We start from the raw sequence: 15,105 nt of genomic DNA, 5'->3' as shown, positions 1-15,105 counted from the left end.
AGACCAAATAATAAGTCTCGGGCAGGGGACAGAAGGGCCGCGGTGGCCGAGTGGTTAAGATGTCCCGACATATTACCACAAGCCCTCCACCTCTGGGATGCGGGTTCGAATCCCATGTGGGGCAGTTGCCAGGTACTGACCGCTGACCGGTGGTTTTTCTCCGGGTACTCCGGCTTTCCTCCACCAACAAACCTGGCACGTCCTTACATGACCCTGGCTGTTCATAGGACGTAAAACTAAAACAAACAAAGGGGACAGAACCCAGAGCCTTCGTCACAGGAGCGAGCGCTCAACCAAAAGCCAAATGTGAGGTGGTGCCAAGGGAGTCATAAGGAAGAAAAAGTAAGTAAGGAAGAAAGAAAACGATAATATCCTAAATTTAGCAGCCTTTCACGATCTTACAGGAGGTACAATTATAACGCCTTACCTTTAGGGCAACATTTTTCCACATATGATACCGCCAAACGATATTGGCATGGAATGACACAAATCAAGAATATATTCCTACCTCTGATTTATAGGTTATGTAACCAACTACTATACTGAGAAGAAGTAAGAGTATATGTATCGTTCATTATAACAATATCGTTACTACCTTCCCTCGCAATGTAGTGTCGCTTCAAAATTCATCTGTTACAATCTGCAGAATTTGTGTGTAGGAGTTTTAATTACCTTCGGAATACATGAACCTTGTTTGTTTGATTAATTAACGTCCTATTAACAGCTATGGTCATGTAAGGACGGCCTCCCATGAATACTGTGTGTTGCGTGTATGTTGTGCGAGGTGCGTGTTTTTTGGAGACTGCGGTATATTCATTTTATGTCTTCTTGTATAGTGGAACTGTTGCCCTTTTTATAGTGCCATATCACAGAATCATGCCGCCGAAGACACCAAGCAACACACCCCACCCGGTCACATTATATACATTGTAATCAGTGGCGTAGGAAGATGAAACGTAATGGGGGGGGGGGGGAGGTCCTCAATATTTTGTAACCCCCCCCCCCCCCCGTCGCACCTTCAGGAGGAGATTAACTCCCAACCATATATGCTTTATGTACATTTTTCATATATCATTAAATTTAATCCTTGTACACATTTATAGACAGTGGGGTCGCTAAAAGGAAATTAACGAATAATTAACAAAGATTTTGGTGTTTTTGGGTCTGAGGGTGACCCCCGGGAAAAATATTGTAATTTAGAATGGCTGAGATGAGTTTTACAATGTATTTTGATGATTTTGCGAGCGCCCGAAAGCGCGAGATTTTGGTGGATTTTTTTTTTTTTTTGGGGGGGGGGGGGGGGGTCCGGGGGTCTCCCCCGGAAAAAAATACGATTTAGAATGGCTTAGATGAGGTTTTATTTACGATGCATTTTGATGAATTTGTGAGCGCCCAAAGGCGCGAGAATTTGGTGTTAGGGGGGTCCGGGGGTCTCCCCCCGGGAAAAAAAATTACGATTTAGAATGGCTGAGATGAGTTTTACGATGTATTTTAATGATTATAAAGCGTTCTTAACATGGTAATTTTTCGATTTAAAGCTACCTGCATTTAGAAATGATAATTTTGTCGTCATAACATTATGCAACCCTACTCGATCTGAATATACCGGCTTCACACCATCGGCACATTGTTGTGTAACATAAACAAATGAATTTATTGTCTCGCTAAGACATAAGATCTTTTAGAGACATTTTTTTTTAAATAGTACATAGAATCCCTTGATGGACATTTTTAGTCTAGTTTGTGTGCATTGAATTTTTACTATTTAAAGATGCCCCACCGCTGACAAATGGTATTTTTTCATTATCAAAAACAGGAGTAGACGATTTAGTATTTTTCTTCAGTAACAAAAGTTACTTACTTTACACATTTATCACCATTGAAAAGTTTGAGCTTCTTATTTTACTTCCTACGCCCCTGTAAATAAATTTAGATAAACGATTAATTGCATCCCGAAAAAATTCCATGTCACTATATTCTATATGAAATGAAGTACTGATTGCGCATGCATCAATGGCAAAACAAATCATTTTATTTTTTGTGTGTGTTAATTAGGCATATATATACACGATTAACACCAATTATTATTCAAATGATGAATATCATTTATACTCTGTCGGCGGTGGAGCATCTTTAAGGTTTGGCATCATGTGCTTGAACGTTTTAGGAAATGCGCCGCGCAGCGGAAAATTTTCTGGAATGAAGTACGAAAAATGTGCAGGAGGACCCTTTTTTTTTCAAATAAGCATTTTTTAGAAAATTTCAGTCGGCGAAAATGGGGGGGGGGAAAAAACATGTTTGCCCCCCCCCCGTCCTGGGGAACGGGGGGAGTTGCCCCCCCTGCCCCCCCGCTTCCTACGCCCCTGGTAATAATATATGTTGTACAGTGAAACGGTAGTTCATAGCAATGTATTTACAGTATACAAGAAAATGTTGATAGTAATAATAACATATTGAATAAACTAATTAAGATAACTCTCTAATGACCACAATGGTAAAGTCTGCCATGAATTTGTTAGCAAGAGCACAATAGCATGTTTTAAATATGTTAAATATCCATTATCTTATATTTCACTTTTAAAAGAACTTTACGAATCGGCTTGAATATATATCTCTTGACAAGTTTAAAAAAAAAATAAACTGAATATATGTAGAGATCGATATGGCATGATATAGTTTTGCTTATAAACACATGAAAACAATAAATAATTAACTACATATGTACGAACAAGATTAAAAACATTTAGTCCAGAACTTTCCCTAAGAAACAAGTATACATTTACTTGCCTCTTCTTAATTTCGTTCGTAGAATATTTTGGAAATAAAGTCAACTGTTTTCAAACAATATTGGTCCATAGAAATGATTTTGATTTTCCTTTGAATTTATTTTGGTCTTTTATTTCGGATTATTACTATACTAGCTTTTTACCGTTTTTACCTCATTATAATTTCCTTCTTGACACCACTTCAGGTTTTTTTTTAACTAAGAGCTGAACGTTCACTCTTATGTCGAGACTCCTGGTTCCGTTGCCTTGCCGAAAAACACCGCGTAGTTCACAAAAGGAGTGGTTTCTGCCCCTGCTTACTTAGCGCTCAGCATGAAGGTAGTGGGACGACTGGTTTGCTCGTTATCAGAGTAACGTGATAGTTTGCTCCAGTAAGACAGCACTATAAAGATAAAAAGTCCATGTGGATATATTACAGCCCTCCAAACCAAACAAGGCAACATGCATTCATGGCCAGCCGCAAGTTAGGCGCTCACCATCCATCCGGACTTATAAGAAGAAAAAAAACACAATTATTTAGCAATAATCCTTTTGTCTTACATCTTAGAATTTATTTTAAACAATTGTCACATGTGTTTAATTATCACAAAATAAATATATGTTCCAATTATGAATACAAATCGCAATGTATTGGTAACATGCAAGTGTCTCAGTTTATCGTCAGTTTTATGCGTTTAACAAATGAACTTTACACCTACACATACCAATATTTTATGATTGTTTGAAAAAAATTGACTGTATTTCCCAAATATTCTACGATAAATCAGCTGTCGACTGTGCTTCAGAAGTTAGTTTACGTACGCGGTATAATTTGCTGTGTATAAGCTTCCATGATTAAATAAACCATTCTTGTATCGACAGAGACGGTGAGTGGGGATTAGGATTAGTCTTATTAATTAAAGACATACCAGGTGTTGATTTACGAAAATGTAGACATGCCACATTTTCATGTCGACGAAGTTACAGAAACGAATCCCGCGGGGGTATAAAGAGAAGCTCGGTAGATGTATTACATACTGGTATCATGGACTTTACCTACAAATCAGGAAAGAAGAGACCGCTGAGAGAGATTCAGGGATTTGTGTGATCGTAAAAGATGTTAACAGTTGCGTTTATTCTGACAAGTAAATCGATGGAGCCTGCAACTCGTGGAGCAAGTAAATAACGACCACAGTTTCAAACCTGTCACCAATGATATTTCCGAAAGTCGATTTCGTGCATACATCTGGATATTTTTTGGGATCTTGTGACCAATTAGATTACTTTCCCCTCCAGAAATGAAACGTTGAATCGAAGGATTTCTTTAGAAAAACCATAAAAACTACACTGTGACAAAAGAAATATAAGTAGTGCGAGCTGTAAGTCATAACCGAGATAACATAGAGGCTATTTTAGCTCAACATTCCAGCGACTTTATACCCTGTTCGGCAATACATATTACATTAGTGGTTGGAAAGGATTCTAAGAACCGGAGACATCAACGAAACCTAGTTACGCAATTTATTCCCAATGTAACAAATATAACATGATAGTCCTTGGGCTGTCATAGATCTTCATAGAACAAAAAAAATAATGCTTTACATAATTAATACAACCTTTAGTCATGTGCGAAGTAGACGTTTCTCAATTAAAGTAAAATCATTTATCTAGTCAGGACTAGACTTGTCGATTACTAAGAGGCAAATATCAGCATCGAGACCAAAATTATTGTTTGATAATAGAAAACAGAAAAAGATAATTTTTTCGAAGTATTTTTAGCGAGCATGTGTCAAAAATTATTGACTGTATGATCCCAAATATTTGTATTTACTCCATACCTTGATAATACGTCATCGTGCGTTACAATGTTTTGGGTAGGCTATATGATGATAATGCATACTTCATTATAAAATATTCATATCATACAGTGATAATTAAATAGGTAACAAGTGTTTTTTTTATTCTTGAAATTCAAATTCAAGATAACTCATGTTTTGCGCCAATGTTTTTTAAAAGTAGTATTTTTATATGCAAATAGTCCAGGGGAGGTAACCTATTGTATGAATAGAATGAACAATTCAAATTCAGTATCTTATCTTTATACTTTTATTTGGAAACAACACCAGCGTCATGTCACGTCCCGCTTAAATATATTGGTGGAGGCAAGGAAGGCCGTCAAGAGGCATTGACTTGTGACACGAAATTGTATGAATTTGCATATTTAAAGTTATCTGGCCTTGTGTGTAGGTTTGTGACGTCATGTAGTCCGCTATCTGTATAGACAGTTTTGAACCGAAATTGATATTTGCTGTTGTCAAAAATATATTGAAGAATTGTTTTACCTATTATATATTCTTACTTCTATGGTTTATGGGCTTTTCTAGTTCCGTTAGGTCCCGATATTGCTCTCCTAAAGAGTTGACAATGTCATCACCGAATTAAAAAAAACAACAACAGAGAGTAGTTATGTGTTCATTACGAATCTATACCTAGAGGTTAAAGGTCAGGAATAAACCACATCACTATAAGGCAAGAAGAAGATTGTAATAAAACCTGAAAACCAGTTTAGAGAGGAGGTTAATGTGGGAAAGAAATTTGTTCCAAATACATTTAATTGTTGTATATGTAAATTAGGGAAACATGAATCCTGTGGGATATTAAAACCAACATTATGTGATCCACAAGTGTCTAATGGCATTTTAAATCCATCCCTAGTAGCTTATACAGGAGCTGTTGAGGTCCTTGGGGACGATGCTAAAGAAACCATAGTAAACACAAGGAGGGATAATTCACAATTTAATGGATAAATGTAAGAATCCGTAAAAAATGCATGAACTGGATTTGTCCTCTTTATAAAAAATATCTTTAAACCCGAGGCATGTTCTCTAAGGATTGCTTCAAGGCTGGGATAGCTTATACAATAGAATATTTACTTCAACTTCATGTAATTTCTCGATTAATTTGACATTTATAAAATTGTTCTTAAATGAAATTGCAATAATGGGAATATATCTAATTCCGCAACAGTTTGGCTATAAATCCCAACGGGAAACACTCATTAACCATTCGCAGTTCCAAATCAATCGGATGCGCGAAGTTTGTTCAAGGATTCGTATTTTGAGAGATAGCACGTCTAAGGCATACCATCAGGATACAGTTCAGGTACTGACACAATGTAACACATAGATTTATCACAATATTACCTATCTATGATATAGAGAGTTTGAAATACCATCTCAAAGTTATTTAAAAAAAAAACAACAAAACATCTCATGACTTTAAACTAGAAATTAAAATGTCACCTCAAGTTAACGAACAAAATGTAGAATATTATTTCACTAGTAAAAGTAACAAGTAGCATAACAATGAACAATGATAAGAGAAAGGTTTTAAGACTCTTTCATATGTGGATATGAAGGATAGGGATATTCTACCCGAGGGTCACAAAATGTAGTAAAACCCGAGGCTTGCCGAGGGTTTTGCAACATTTTGTGATCCCGAGGGTAGAATATCCCTATCCTTCATATCCACTTATGAAAGAGTATTTTTCTTTCATACCAGGACGTTTTACTGCAATTTTACAACTATAATATCCCGCCATTTTGAAATAAATTCGAAGAAATCCACGACTGGAAGTCAATTTCCATACATGAAAAATTACGTGATATTTTCAACACAAATTCCGTTGCTTGCATCTTTTATAGTAAAACCAGTCAATATTGTGAAAAAAATGTTAAAATTTTACCGAGGAAATAGAGATTTTGTTGACGCCGTGACGTCACGAGGCTTTATTGCATGGGTAGCCATGCAATACAGCCTCAGGCGACATGAGTGTATTGCCCTAGACCAGCCAGTATTACACGTGTAGATAACAATGAACAATGATAAGAGAAAGGTTCCTATATATTTGAGACAACATTTCACCGTTCTTTGTCCGTAAGCGTATTTCATTTTATGATAGTTCCCCGCTTTGTGTAAGTTATACAGCTAATGTTTTGCATTAATGAATAAAATATCAAGTAAATCGATTTTTTTTATTAAAATGTATATCTTTCTCCGAATAACAATGCACCAATGATAAATGTAAATAGTTGTAATATAGTTACTTTAAGGTTTTGTATAAACACAAATGTCAGGCATATCAAACAAAGGCACCAAACATTTGGAAACAAAAATAAGGTATGCTTGTTAATAATGCGAAATTTAGCTTTTTTTCGCAAATGTTTATTTCTGCAAATAATTTTGCTACATTTACGTTGAAAGCAATATATTTACATGCCACTATATAGTCAACGGGAGGGGAGTTGCGTTCAAATTAGCGTAAACGCAACGACGTATGAATACAAACCCAGAGCAGGATCGGACTACTTCTAGTTCACGCAAAGTTTCGGTAAAGATTCATATGATAATGTAAATAAACTTTAATTACTTAATTAACATTTTACCTTTTCGCAGATAAAAGATTTGCTCTAAATTAATTATAAGCTAAAAAACGATTTCAGTCTTCTATTGGTCTCAAGACTAATCCTTAGGCGGCACCAACAATATTAAACCTACTCGGTTGACAGTAGGCCTACTGAAGTGTAAACAAAGTTTCCTCGTTGTCAGATTTCAAAATAACAATAAAGAGTTGTTGTGAGATCCAATTAATTATGTATTTGACACCAAAACAGAATATGTGTTCAAAAATTGTAACGGTAATAAAAAACTAAATGAATCGCTGGTCTGGGTTACAACCGAGGGCTTTCCTCGGGAATGTTCGGGGAATTCCATAGTTACGTCAGTCAGACACCATCACTTGTATATCATCCGTACAATAAAATAAAAGTCATGACTATGAAGAATTTAGTCTATATCGCGTTCGTAGACCGATACATACATGACAAATATGGAGCAGCTCAACGGTCATACCATCAACAGGCTATATCACAGTAACTTTCCTCGGTTAAAAATCAAATATGGCGGCTCGCTCCACTTCGGAGCGCATCTCTACCCTGACAACGATACATACCGGTAGTCTTTCCGCCTCATTTAGATCTATATCAGATTTAATTTGAAATGAACATTATTGATATATGATCAAATTGAGAAAAAACATATTTTGATAATAATTAAAAGGTTTAATTAATATATATTAAATCAAACTGCAGCTATAACATTCAACAATCGGAACTATATCTACGGCCATCCTGACTACCGTAGTTACCCAGCTTAGCAACCAACATCGTTTTAAATTTGATCACGAACTTGTAAAAATAATCTTATTTATGTAAATATATATATTGAACAGTGTTTTGATTGCGTTAAAGGTGGTATGAACGCAATGGGATACAGACATATTCAATGTAGCGCTAACAATGGAATACAGACATATTCTACATGTAGCGTACCACCTTTAAAGCAATCAAAATACTGTTCAATATCTACATCTATTTAAAATGTTTTTCGCGAAAGTGTACCACCATGTACTTCATTTGAAACGGAAGTCGCGAAAGTTAGAAATCGTAAAAGAAAGGTGGTTAACATGCCACTTTTCATTTGTCTGGGCATCAATTTCTTATGAGCGTGTGTGAATATAAATGAATAGGTACAATTCAAATAATTTTGTGATTTATATAAGCCTATAAGTCGTTAAACAAAGTTTCTTAGATAGGACCAAATGATAATTCGATTTGAATAATCTTCATTTGTACTGTGCGTAACGGAAGAGGGATGTAATTGAGATTAGACGAAATTGACCCCAAAGTATGTACTTCAGTATCAATTTGTGTAATGGCATATACATGATAAACGCTCAATAAGAATTTCAAATTATCCAATTTGTATCTTTTTGTCAAAATGTTTTCTTATCATGTCGGCATTGAATGTTCTTATTTCTGTATATATCTTTGTTTGTCATATACGACGTCAAATGTGCTGATTATAATTCATATTTATATTTCAAGCCTTGTAAATGATCCGAAGCCTAGCTTAATTGATTGGACGACCAGAAATCGGAATTGCTTTTCGAGTTCCATCCTTTGCAATATCCTATTCACTGACGTACAAGATCCGCTGTTTTGTTCCAAGACATTGGTGTTCAGACCTCATGAATTTTTTGTATCTGTCTTTCATTTTCAGAGAGATATTCGGCTTCCCGAAATCAATGGATCGTGGATCTTTTGTGTGATATTTCTATAACGAGGTTACAATAGAATTTGTAACGGAATCCGGGCTGATTAAGCCAGCTATCTATGCACGGATAGTTTATTTCCTCGCTACACTGCGTGTTACCGAAATCCCGGCGTGCTTCTTTTCTCTTCTGACACTTGGGACTTCGAGGTCTATCGACCCCAACATACCACTATTCCCTACTCAAACAATAAAGCATCTGGAGCAAACACATCCGTCACTTCGTTATCTTAGACAATAACTTGAGACCTTGGCTTTTTGTATACTCTTTTGGATGCCGGGTAAACTCTTCTTTCTTTTTATTGTTTCAGTTGACAGAATTTAAGATAATTTGATAATTTGATAACGTTACGCTGGTCTATGTTGATTCATTACCACATATAGTTTTAGTGATTAACGTTATAGGTGATTTATAAGGTGTAAGGTGACTAACGACATTTAAATGTTTAGGTTTTATTAGTTTAACGCCTTATTACCAGCCAGTGTTATGTACATGTAAGGAAGTGTCAGGTTTGTTGGCGGAGAAAAGCCGGAGTTCACGGAGAAAGACACCCACATCGCATCCCAGAGGTGGAGGGCTTGTGGTATAATGTTGACACATCTTAACCACTCGGCAACTGCAGCCTCACATTTAAATATAGCCACAGACTTCATCAGTAATGTCACTACTTCTATAGTTGCAATGGATGGAAATGATATATATTGATCATTTCGCTGTCAAAACAGCCAACAAAAGAAATTTTGGAAACCAAATAGTCCGTCTGATTTCTCATGGATATGCAGTTGCCAAATTATAGCCCCATAGCCATTTATTCTTTTGAAGTTTACATAAACGATCTGGTAGTAATATCATTCGTAGGGATTCAGTATCACCATCTACTGGTGAAACAATTAAACGATTTGATGAATAGAAGTTCGTTCAGCTCGTGTCTTTTCAAAGTTTGAAAATAAACTAACTTGTGTTAAATAATCATGATAAACAACAGTCACGCGTTTTGAAACTTGTTTATCCCATAACTGTTAACTCCATATTAATACCACGGTGACATTTTCTCGTCCTAATTCAGGGAAACTCACCACCATACCATGTATAATGATATCTGTCCACCATAAAACCATAGTCCCTTAATAGAAAGATTTTTGTTTGTTTGATTAATTAACGTCCTATTAACAGCTATGGTCATGTAAGGACGGCCTCCCACGTATACGGTGTGATGCGTGTATGAAGTGCGAGCTGCGTGTTTTGGGAGACTGCGGTGTATTCGTGCTGTGTCTTCTTGTATAGTGGAACTTTTGACCTTTTTATAGTGCTATATCACTGAAGAGCAAACATTTTATTGTACAATTCTTGGAATAAGCAAATACCAAATATACAATAAATACAATTTTATTAAAAAAGCGCAATGTAAAGTAGCCCGAATTAGAAAGCCTATCGGAATCAAGCGATATTCGAGCTATGTAAACACAAATGATAACCAATGAAACAATGTCAAATATATACATGTGGAATCACGTTTGTTGTATATCTTATAATTATGATAAGCGGTATAACTATGTCATACAGATAGGTATCGAGATCCGTTTTTGAAACAGCTGGTCATGAGAATGTATTACGGATGGACTATATAACATATTTGACTAATTATTTAACTTACTGAGTAAAGTACATGCCAATATGTATCAATATACACATTCAGTTAACATACATCTCAAATATGTATCTCCCCTTCCTGTCATGGAAACTTAGAGAAACATTTAAAGATGTCCTGAAATGAAAGACACTTTTCATGCTTACATAGGTTGTTGAAGTTGTTTTCAACTTAATGACAAAATGCAGCCCTTTGTCACATGTCGACAACTCAAATTGATGTCATTCTGGAGGCTGTATCTGTCCTTTTTTCACGGTCTTAGAAAGGGTGATATACAGGACTGAAAATCGGCAAACATATAACTGTCTGGTCTGGACAGTTCCATCGACGGAAATTAAAAAAGCTTTAGATACAATCTGATTCCACGTAAATGGATAAAGCAAAAGACGTTGAGTCCTGAGTGAAAATAGCCAAATACCTTTCCATCCTTCTCATTCTCTATATATTCAATTACGTGGTGAAAAAAATCAATTTCATCTCTGACAAATACAATCTACATCATAGGCCAGACAACGTAAATAGATTTGAATTAGCCTCAAGGTAACAGCTCCAAGGCATTTGAGGACTTCAGTCCGGTTGTAATTCATTTCGTCCCTCAGCTTTCGCTTGGTTACCAATCACATCCATCAACTGTCCGCTGGACAATTTATGTACGTTGAACAGAGGTCTTTTAATTCCGGAAGTTCTCGTCAGGCTAGGCCCGCACAGAATGCCGAAAACGACTTGATTGGTCAGGAGGACATATTTGTGATTGGAAAATACGTTACCAAATCACACCTGTCGCTTTTGATACTAGATTCATATAGTACAAATGTACCTTTCCGTCTAAGAATTTGGCCTCAATTAACCCTGGTTTGGCCATTACGACTACGAGTGTGTGTGACATTTAAGCATGCCCGGGGATAAATAGAAACTTCCTCTCTGACCATAACGTAGGCCTTGATGACGGCCAACAACGTTAAAAGTATAGTTTGTTTCTCTACGCTGAGTTTATGGTAAGCATTTTGCTCTTTTGACATTCCCAATCTGACAACTAACTAATATAAATATACAGTGTAACCTGTCCAGACTGGCATTTGTCTTGTCCGGATCCCTGTGTGAAAGTGTATGGCATTTTTACTTTTTAATCTTTAGGCATTACAACCTGTATGATCCGGATATATGCCTACACCTTACACCTGACTACAACTGTCAAGTTTACACCTTGATGTATATTTTAGAGTTGATTTAATATCTTTGTAATTTAACATTCTCTGATTACGAATGAAATAATATCAATCGACAACGTCTTCCGCGTCATTAAGGCTTGCTGTACAAGGAAGAACGTGCACTATGGATATGAGTATACCGAGAATTACAAAAAAATAGTAATGATCTATTGTGTACATCCGAAAATATTTTGCAAGATTTTCAAACATGTTCAAAACCCGTTTTAGTCTACATGGCGAAGTTGCGCTAATATTTTTTCAATGAAACCGTCTTTGAATTTTGTGTCACCATGTGCTCTATTGATATACTGAACTCTTGTACAATAAACCTTGTACATGGTGGGTAAAATTACCTAATAGTCTACTTAAATTAGGTTTCCCCTAAAACATGTATGGAATGAATAAAGTGTCTTTATATACTAGCATCAATGAAAAGTTTTCCATGGACACATTTCTGCCGCCAAATTACACACGACGGCTAGGAGACAGACTGCCCACAATACAATGAAGCTAATATTTATCTACCAAAGTCCTGTTTGTGGATTCATCGCATCGCACTACATTATCGAGGCAGTGTTTGAACACTCTGTGATTAATTAAGGCTTCGGTATAACTGTCCTGTATACAGCCCTGGTGACAAGGGCAGCACTAGACCTTGACAAACTGATTTTACAGAGTATCTACATTTCGTTTGATGACAGATTTTACTGGCAAAGTCAATTATATCCAGTGTCTGCTTCAGACAGGCTTGGCCTTAAGTTATTACAGAATCGAATTTTCTCCGAATGTTTAAGTCCTGTACCGTTGGTTTAGAATTAGCGTCCAGTGTCCGTCATGGTGTTTGGCGTATCGTCTTCCCTAAGGAATATCGTTACGACAACAGTTTTATACAAGGGTACTGAAAATGTAAGGTAGGACCTACATGTCCCTAGATTTTTTCCGTGTATTTGAATTATAATAAAACATATTATATATACTAGTAGGTTGGAATTGTACCTGCTGCCCTTATTGCATGATTGTAAAAGGCAGCTAAATCTATTTTTTCTCTTCTCCCTTACATACTTTCTTCTGTCTAACGTCATCCTTGAACACGACCTCACCTTTGGTATTTTGTTGAGCGATTGCCCCTGTGAGGAAGGCTATAGGCTCTGTCCCCTTGCCGCGACACTATAGTCTGTAAAAGAGGTACAGCAGTTTCTGTCTTCTTAGTGCTCAGCATAAAGAGAGTTGGACGACAGGTTCGCTCGTTGGCAGTGTAATGTGGCGGGGTGGGTTATGTTGCCTGTTGTCGTCGGCGGCATGCTTCAGTGCATATAACACTATAAAAAAGGCAAGATATACCGCAGTCTACCAAAATACACTAAACACATCTTTCACGCTACACACCGCAAACTTGGGCGGCCGTCCTTCCATGACCCTGGCTGTCAATATGACATTATTTTATCATATAAACAATTAAACAAAGTTATGAAAAAGGTGCATACCATGAGTAAGGCATTAGAAGTAATTTGTAGGTTCATGATTATAAAAAGTTGAATTTTATCTTGTATAAACAAAACAACACGTGTTTTTAAGTTTTATCTTCTTCCAAGTCTACTATCTGACCTAATTTTCAATGATGATGGGTCAGCGTTGATTCCTCAGACCCAACCATTCAAGTGCTAACAATGTATTGTGTGTAAGGTGCGTACGTGTGCAAGAGTCGGTTGCTGCAGTGGCATGTTTTCTCCTTGTATAACTTTCATCTTTGAGAACGTTTGACTATTCATTCGCACGTTGTCACCTTCCAAATGTGTTATCTGTCCTTATGGTCACGTATTGCTGGTTACGTCATATGTGAGCGAAAGTAAATTTTGTCAGAAAAAACGGCGTTATATGTGTTCACAAAATAGTGACATCACAAATTTATTTTCTCATTTGAATATATATTTCTGTTCGCAGTATGGTACGGTTTTCACAGTATTGTGTTGGTGTTTTTGTGTCGCTGTGGTTTGATACATCAAATTACTGATACTAATAATTTGACTGAAGGCAAGGCCTTAAAGGACGCAGCCATATGTTTTAATATGAATCATGCATGACATAGGAAGAAAATAGAATAAAAGGACACACTTAAAAGGATAGAAGTATATGATGTAATAATTGTCGAGCATAAACTGAACTCAAAGATTCGGATTTCTCTGTGTCCATTCAAGGGCTGAAGTGCCCTGTGATTTGTTGACGTTATGTGACGTCATGATTCCTTGTGCTAATCTTCGCCTTGGTGGATATTTTGACTTCTTTATATAGCTTTTAATTTTCAAAGTGATATCATAATTATTTAAAAATAATAAAAAAATGTTTAATTACCCCTTTTATGCATTTGCATTAGTTAAATATATATTTACTGGGGAGAGCAGTACCGGAGCAACGCACAACCTGCCCATATGTATGAAAAAATGGCAGCCGCAAACTGAAGCTGTCAGTGTGTAGGTTTGAATTTTAAATATTGTGTTTTTTCTTATATTTTCGTGTATCTGTTACCTTCGAAGTGCTTCGCACTTGGTGCCCTTCGGGCACGAAGGGCTGCGCCCTTATTATACTAACTCTAAATTAGTAAATAACTCTCAATTAGTCATACGTCATACGGCAGCTGAGCACTGGTCATGAACATCAAAGTTTTAGACATATACTTATCTACGAGTGGACAAAACTAATATAAACCTTCAAGATTGGAAAAAAAGCTAATTTCAATGGCTAAAATCTGTTCCACAAATGGATTCTTCTACATCTTATCTTGTACATCTTCTACGCTTTTAACTGTGTGAAAACCAAATGCTCATCATGAATTGTATGCCAAATACTGTACCGTCAAACGTTGAGGAATCTTCGATCCATTTCTATGCAGTTTGGACGTTAGAAATGTTCACGATGTCCCAATTCCATGAGCGTATATACTGAGTAATTTTGCTCTTCTTAATATCTCTGTGGATTGTCTTGTTATTGCTTCTATTATGGTCTTGAACTGAACGATGTTCTTTCATGTGACGAAAACTTCGAGTTACCATCCCAGACCAAGATATACCATAGTCTTGAAATGTGCTTAAGATCATTCCCACCACAAAGGAAATATTATCTCTGGTTTGCCTGTTGACAGTATAATGTAACGGGTGTGTATGTGTGTTGTTAGGTCTTTACTTAACACAACAGGTATCAAATAGTATGTTCATAAAATGCGATCAATAAATTAACAACAAGCGCATTAAATAGTGGTAGAACAATACTACACCCGGTGGAGTGATTTTTTACCAATACTACTTCCCTTAATTTTGT

This window comes from Argopecten irradians, chromosome 10 (assembly GCF_041381155.1).
Source record: "Argopecten irradians isolate NY chromosome 10, Ai_NY, whole genome shotgun sequence".
Lineage (NCBI taxonomy): Eukaryota > Metazoa > Mollusca > Bivalvia > Pectinida > Pectinidae > Argopecten > Argopecten irradians.
Note: the sequence above shows the minus strand (reverse complement) of the source record.